Genomic DNA, 8358 nt, shown 5'->3' with positions numbered 1-8358 from the left:
ACTATTCCCTCGAATTCCCAATATTCAAATAACAATTCACACTTCAAACAATTATCAATAGTTTACTGGGGCAAAACAGGTCGTTTCTTGTCCCATCAATGACGAAACTCGGAGGAATTTTTCCCCCGTTCTTGAGCTTTAACTATCAATTCCCCAGGACCTCTCCACCAGCATGTTATGACTCGTTGAAATTTCGCTAGTCCGACAGATGTACCAATGTCACAGTCGGTGGATTCAAAGTGCTCCCCTACCCCGACCCACAGTCGTCCATCAACCACCCATGACACAGGGCATAATTTTTTCTCCGCCGTCCTCAATCGCCCAGAGGATCCACAGCAAAATTTTACGAATAAAATTCGAGTTCATCACCTCTAGCACCATAACCAGTACGCTCCATGAGAATTCGTGTATTTCACGTTGTCGGGTTGAATTCCAACGACTGGTTTTACGTCGGAAGATCTCTCTCGGAAATGGCACCGAAAACTCCGCGTCCCTTTGGAAATATGTCGGATGGCCAATTTACCGGTGTCTGGTGTGCCCCCTGGGCCCACTGGCCACCGACTTCCCATGTTAGAGTTGCCGTGCAGTAGCAGACCATCACGGCTCCCTCTGGTCATCTTGATGCCATGGATCGACGTGATGGGCCTCCGGCAGCTGTCCCCCTCTCCCTCGCCCTCGTCGTTCTCTCTCTCTCGCTCTCTCGGTACAACATTCATTTGCGGTAAAAAAACAACATTGGGAAAAAAATCAGCAGCAAAAAATGTTTCATGCCTGCGAAAGTTGATTTCAATTTTTCCGAGCGGATGAAAGTGAAAATATCTCGGTTAAACGAACGTAATTTCTTGTAATTTATTGGTGAAATAGGAAGAGCATGTCGCGGAAACAGAATTTTTGGTTTCATAAGTATGTGAGGAAAAATGTCGGGGGAAAATTACTGGAAAAGTCGAGAGTTGATTCGTTCCAAGTCTTTATAATTCTGTATCAAGGGAAAAGTGCAAAGTACGGAGGAATACGAAATTTTATTGCTTAAAAAAATTTACTGGCCTTGAAATTGTAAAATTTGGTCAGAATTTGATGAGAAATTACGAAATCTGTATCACAGAATGCAAATAAGTGCTTCATTTCTAGGAATTTCGGGGTGACGGTGATTAATTGTTTTCTCTATAAATTTCTGTTCGCCTCTCCCTATTCAAGAACAGAAAAAACTAATTAAAATTTAATTATCATTTATTCAGGATTTGTGGAAAAATTGCAAAGCTCAAAAAATAAGTCATTATGGTCCTATGATTTTTTCATTTCAGAAACCGTGAAATTTCTCTCAAGCAAAGTATTGCTTTCAATTGAAGGCCCGAGTTGTAGACACGAGTTTGTAGCAACGATGTCAGACAAGATATGAATGTTTTTTTGGGCTCAAATGAAAGAGCGGGTCGAGAAATGGCGTGCTAAGGCCTCTAAAGATGGTTTTGAACCAGGGGAGACTCCTGGACCCCAATGTTCTATCTATACTCCTAGACCCCATTGTCCTCCTAGACAATGTTGTCACAACTCTGCTTTTCAATTGAAAACAGACATCATCTTTAGAGACATTTGTCATCTTTAAAGACTTGTGCACGCCATTTTTCGAGCCGCTCTTTCATTTGAGCCAAAAAAAACATTCATATCTTGTCTGACATCTCTGTTACAAACTCTGGTCATCAACTCTGGTTTTCAGTTGAAATTGGAATTGTTAATTTACACAATAATAGGATTGCATTGACGATTTTTTCTTAACTCGCAAAAATCTTCAAACAATTTGCTATCGATTGGTGATAAAATTTTTTGGAAATAATGAAATAGAGGGGATAACGCCTTTTTTTTCAGAGGTGATTTTTCAAAAATTTATTTTAAAAAAAAGTACTAACTAGAAAATGTTTTTATTAGATCGCAATTTTCTTCAAAATTACTTCAATGAGGAAAAAAATTAAAATCTGGAATATCTATACATGAGGGGCTAATTGATCGGATCTCCAAATTTTCGTATTCGTGCGTCGACTGACATCTCGTAAATAACCGTACGACATCCCCCAAGTATTGATTCGAATCTAAATAAATGAATTTCCATTCTAAACTAAAAAGGTAGACATTTGAGACACGAGAGTACTCCCCTGGAATGACTCTCAACTCACTAACTTCATAAATCTCCGGCGCATGATCGAAATTTATTACAGGATTAAAAATCTTCAGGGTCCAAGTAATATCAATTAAATACGGTTTTCTCGTCGATCCTCTTTTGCTCTCTCAGTGTCTCGGGTATACTGAATCGAATGAACGTTGGCCCGAGATGTGAGGCAAAAAATTTACCCACTTGTCAAAGTGGAGTCTTCCCATGTAAGAAGTTTTGTGGTGCAGTCCGAATGTATACGAACCGAGTACATTTCATAAATTTTATTCGGATAAATCAAGGATTTTTTTCCACCGCTGATGCTCATTGAGTCCAGATCAATGCATAATATCAATTATACCCAATCGAAATGAGGGTAAAAATATAAAAACTGCACGGAGAGAAAGGTTGAAAAAAAATCTATAAAATCGCGGCAAGTTTTGCTAAATGAAGGGAAATCGGGGAGCGAAATGTAATTAAATCAGAAATATTTTGTGTCGAGGATGTCTTACACCTATAAAAACAGTTTATTTCAATTAAATAAACTTTATTGAAGTCAAATAAACTATTTTCTTGCGTGTACGCTTCGTTTAGTAGAAAAATCTCATCTTCATTACAAAAAATTCCTACAAATTCCTGGTAAATTTTGCCTTGGAGAATTTACTAGAAATTAATTCCGCTCCACGATTACTTGATTGGTTTTCTAATTTTTCTCCAACTTCTTTCTCCGTGTGTTGATTCACTTCAAAATATCACAAATAAGAAGAAAAAATTAATGGTTTCCCGTGTTTTCTATTCTCGATTTTGCGAAAAATACAATTTTTTGTCGACGGTTCCCCCGTTTTTTATATATATCTCGTCAAATGATTGGCCTTCAACCATCCCCCGAAGGTAATTATTCGCCAGAAGCAGTTTCGCCCAATTATTTGCCCTCGAAAACGGTCGCCATGGTCAAAACAGTGGGGGAGAAAGCATCCACGAGAGGTAAGAATGATGGCAGGAGACGATTGAGGAATTAAAATTGTTGAAACTCGTTCGTGAACGGGAGACAAACGTTCCTGGCATTCCGCGATGCCTCTAAGAAGTCATATATGTGAGCGAAATGTTTGACGCGAGTCAACCCGGGAGAATTGATATCGATCAATCCTCCATGCATTCGTTAGAGGCAAAAAAGTCACTGATCTAATTGATGCGACATGTCAGGTTGACGTCCATAGTTCACACGGGGCTATTCCCCCGATTCATTTCGTCAGTTTTTTACCCCTCGCTGCAACGGAGGAACGCATTTCCCATGAACATCATCCAATTACACTCGCTATCCGTCATCTTATCGCTCATTCAATTATATTTGTGGGTGCGACGAGTCAAGGGTCAATTCAGCCGTTTTGAAAAGGCCCTTGCGAATGGTTTCAAAGTTGTTGCGGAGCGGTGTTATCTCCTCGTACCAGAGAACGCGTCGTAATCCTACTGGTAATCCTTCTCCACAATGTCGAGATTGTGTGCTGCACGCGACAAATACAACAACGATGGATTTAAGAGTCGAGTTATATGACTAATGCATTCAGAGATTGAAAATTTTGGGACAGAAGTGTTTTGTGAATTAGGGGAGAACCGATGAAATCGAGCAAAGTTTCATAATAAATTGTTAATGGAATTAATTGAGTGAATTGATTGAGTGAATCCATAACTGCATTATTAGCTAGTGCATTTGCAATCCATTCGATAGTTTATGGCGTAATGAATCACACGATTTTAATTATCACTTTAATTATTTTAATTTGATAATCTTTTATTATGTATTGATAGAAAATAATTGAATTTCATATTTCACTGGAAATTCAATGAAATTCCAAATTTTCCAACATGATTGAATTCCCGAACTTGAATTTTTAATAAACACGTGAATTCAATTAATTGAAAAATTTGCGCTTTTCATTGATTTTTCCACAAATTTTGAATTTTTAATGACGGAAGTCTTTGAAATTTCAACAGACCTGTAAAGTTATGAAACTTTTTTGATAGTGTATCAAGAGAAAAATGTGAGGCAAGTAGTAAATTTTCTCTTTTGTAACGTAATTATTTATTGAAAAACCCGTCAAATTTATGAGTTTAGGAGAACACAGTCCGAAAAACGAATGAGTCACCCCCAAGATTCTACCGTTCAGTAATTTCATTAATTTTTTTCTCCGGGGATTAAATTTTGGTAGTTACTGAATACGAGAGTCGCATAGAATTTCACCTTTTTTTCTCTTCATGTACTCTTCAATGGCGCCATGTACAAGCCGAATTACCCTATTGTGACATTGTACACGTACTTTTTATTCATAAAAAAAAATTAAATGCGATACAATGAATAATCGACTCTCCATACTTCTGAATTCCTCGTAAAAACATTAATGCCGATAGCCACCCGATAGTCATCAGATAATCATCGCCGCGGGTAGTTCCAAAACGACACATTCTTGTGCATCCCGACGTCACCACTCCACCATAATAGATGGCTCCGCTCCGAAATGACTAGCCGGCGAATGCGTATGAACCCGAGGAAAGGAGGAAAACAACGGGAAAAGATCAGAGACATCTCCAACCCCTGTGGGGTTTACATGGCAGGGAAACAGATATACCCTTGTGGCGCGTGTCGACACCCCGAGGGGATTTAGTCGGGCAAAACGGCCAACGTAACCACTCGTGCGTGGCTACACATTTTGGGTGGGCCCCCTTTTCATTTTTACTCTCACATTGTTTCCATATTACCCCATTTTCACACAGATATCTATACACGATCAAATGATTATCTATAATTGTTGTTTATTTTCATTTTCATTTTTATTTTTTGAGGAAGTTGAAGTGCCGGCACCTTGCAACAGTTTAATTTCACGTTGGAGTGCTAATGATCGACGCCTCGGGTAACGGATCAATGAATTTATCGCTCAGGGACTGGGGGATTAATCTGGGAGGAACGATGAGTGCGGTTGGGTGGTCTCGATAGAGATATTAGCGGTAATTCATGCGAATTTTCGAAATTTCTAACGATGAGGTAAATATCGGAGTTTGCTCTCTGGTTTGCTGGGGTTTCAAAGGGTTTGTCATTGTTCACGGTGACCTCATCGTGAATTAACATATTATACCTGTGATTTCGATTGGCTTCACCCTTCGGACGTGTCATTATGCGAAATCGAGGGATTTCAACTGGTGGTTTTTATCTTAATGAGTTTTATCGGGGATCTGTCGACCTAATGACATTTCGTTTGATGTTGGAGCTATAATGTTTCATTGAATTTTATGAAATCGATCACTTGGAGGATAAAGAAATATTTATAAACTGTTTATTAGAAATTTACAAAGCTGAATTTATGTAACTGCTCAAGAAGACTGTGAGACAAAAATTCAAAATTCATGGATATTAATTTCCAGCAAAACGACATTTAATGTGATTTAGGGGGAACAATATAAGCATTTAGTATCAAATTACCTTGAATTTTTAATCAATTGAAAATTCTAAAACATTTTGACCTGAATTTCCCTGATTTCCATTCATTTTTCTAGAATAATTGAATGGAAATTTGCAGTTTTCATTGATTTGCACATAAAATTCTGAATTTTTCATGACAAAATGCCTCAAAATTTCACTGAAACTGTTAAAAGTTTTAAAAGCGAAATAAGAATCCTGGCGCATTCTATTATTATTCCGCTGAGATTTTTCGTATCAAAATTTCTCGCGATAACTTTTCCCAGATTTTTCTTCAATTTTTGAACGATGTAAAGACAAAAACGTGTAAATTTTGCGAATTTTTTTTATTCAAAAATCTCTGCAGCATAATTTTCATAAAAGAATCAAAACGTGTTGATTTTTTTAGGCCAAAGTGTTCAGCATTTGATACCTGCGCTATAAAATTAACATAATTCATTGTTTGAGTTCCTCCTTTTTGTCGTTTTGCAATGCCGAATAAACCCATAGGCTGATGAATATTATTCAAAACACCTTGCACCCTGGTGTAAATGAGGAATTCACGTGATCTGCTGAGAGATGCGTGCTCAGGTGCACTGTTGGCTCCGCTGATGAAGCCCGTGAAATGAGCAAAATTGTAGAAAATCCAGAATGATTACATATTCCAACAGGTCTGAGGTGTGGCGCATCTGCCCGAGGGGAATTTTAGCCCCAGTATTTCTTACTCTATTTTTCCCCTACGCGCTCCGTTTACTTACCCCCCGGGACGAAATTTCGATAGAGTCATTTACTTGCTGGGCCAACAAACTATTCTATAAGGGGTGAAACATGAGTGTGTGAGTTTTTGACTATGTGCATTTTTAGAGGGGGAAACAATGGAGGGAGAAAAGAGCGTTAGATGAGGTGTTTACTAGGAGTCGTTAGGCGAAAATTGCGAGGGGAATGGCGAGAGGCCAGTGATCTCCCCCTTTTTCGTGAGGTTACTGAGCCTAAATCACAATAACCAGTAGATTCCAATTCTTAGGGGGGGATATACCTGATGATTTGAATCATTGATCATAGCACCGATTTTTATGGAGAAATGCAATGACAATTTAGCATTTTAATGACGCTTTAGAGCCAAGCCGTTTAGGCCAAAACAGGGATGCGAAAAAATCGGTGCTCGCGATGTGTTCTGATAAAAGGGATTAATTATTGTTAAGGGGAAACGGAACCGGGTGTCTATATGAACTTTTAGAATTATGTTTTCGCCGACTGAGCCAATATTTCACAACAATTTTCCACATAACATTCATCTGAAAATTGCACACAATTTCCAAACCGAATATTCCACGAAATTTTCAACTGTAAACTCCACATTCAAAATCCCCTGGGTGAAAGCCCTAAATCTTTGCTTCGAAAAACCGATGAAATTGGAAAATTTGTAACAAGTTCCTCTGACAGAAAAATTCATGACGCACTGAGAGAAAAGTCGACGGAATATGACAAAAATACTTTCCTGAGTGGAGAACATCGCATATTCGAACAATTTATAGTAGGTTTCAGAAAAAAGCCGGCGCTGTCCGGAAAAAATGATATTTTTTCTGGAAATGGATAATATTCCAGAATAAACAAAGTAAGTTTGAGAGAAGGAGAATATGTTATTGCTTTTCTTCAAACTCATTGCGATTGAGAGCAAGTGATGGTTGTATTTTAGAAATATCTGAAGGTTCTTCCCTGAATAAATTCTGTATTCATTCAATATGAAAGTCCCTGATCCATGATTCACTGAATTAAAGCTTTTAGTATTTTTAGTAATTTTCTCATTTTCCGACACAAGCTAAACGATTTCTTGAGGCAAGAAATTGACAATTTATCGCCAACTGTTCGTGTTCAAGTCATGACTCATTATGCGGAATTCTCATCCCAAGCGTTTTATCCTTAAAAGATGAGATATTCAACGCAAGAAATTAGTTTTGTGATATTATGTCGATATTCCCCCAGTGCAGCCACGTTAAATTTAACTACTTGATTGTCACACATCAGTAGATAGTGCGACCGAAATTGCGCCCCGAAAAAAATGACGTCACACGACCGTCATATTCCTCTGACCTGACAGATTTTGAAACGTGATGTTATTTCGCATCCCTAGGCTAAAACCCTCGGATATGAAATAACGGTATCATTACAAGAATCCTTGCCCGACCTTTATTCATCCTCTCCCCGCCCCCGCCCTTCATGACTCCTCTCAATATACCACGACATTTAGAAAATTCCACTTCGTGCTCCAAACATTTAGTTCAACCATCGGAGAATCGAAAATTGTTCGACACCCCGGAGGACCAATCCTCCAACCCCAAAATTCCCTTCCTTAGCGCTATCCTGTACGTTTCACTTGCGCACGCTTCGGGAATGACACAAGAGTGCCGAAATTACACGGTTCGAATCCCCCAAAAAAAAAAGGACCGAAGAGGTGAAACCCACATTAAGTATTTTTGCGCTGTCCTCCTCTCCGCATTTTCGTCAAAATGCGATGTCCCTCCTTTCTCCCAAAAATACAAGCAAAGTCACGAGGCAGTTAAAGATGTCGCGTTGGTGGTTAACGACGGGGGACTAAAAAAGGCAAACCACACGGATTCGCTGGAAATTATTAAGCAATTGGACTGAACACCACGCGACGTTTTTAACTGTTACTGGCTCGTGCTCTTACGGATATATATAATATTTCTTTCTAACTGTTTCGCGTGCTTCAAGCGCGGAGATGAATCCAATGATCCTAGATGATGAGGAG

Source organism: Diachasma alloeum, unplaced genomic scaffold (genome assembly GCF_001412515.2).
Source record: "Diachasma alloeum isolate Michigan unplaced genomic scaffold, Dall2.0 Dall_scaffold_00176, whole genome shotgun sequence".
Taxonomy (NCBI): Eukaryota; Metazoa; Arthropoda; class Insecta; order Hymenoptera; family Braconidae; genus Diachasma; species Diachasma alloeum.
The sequence above is the reverse complement of the archived record's forward strand: the minus strand, read 5'-3'. Positions refer to the sequence as shown.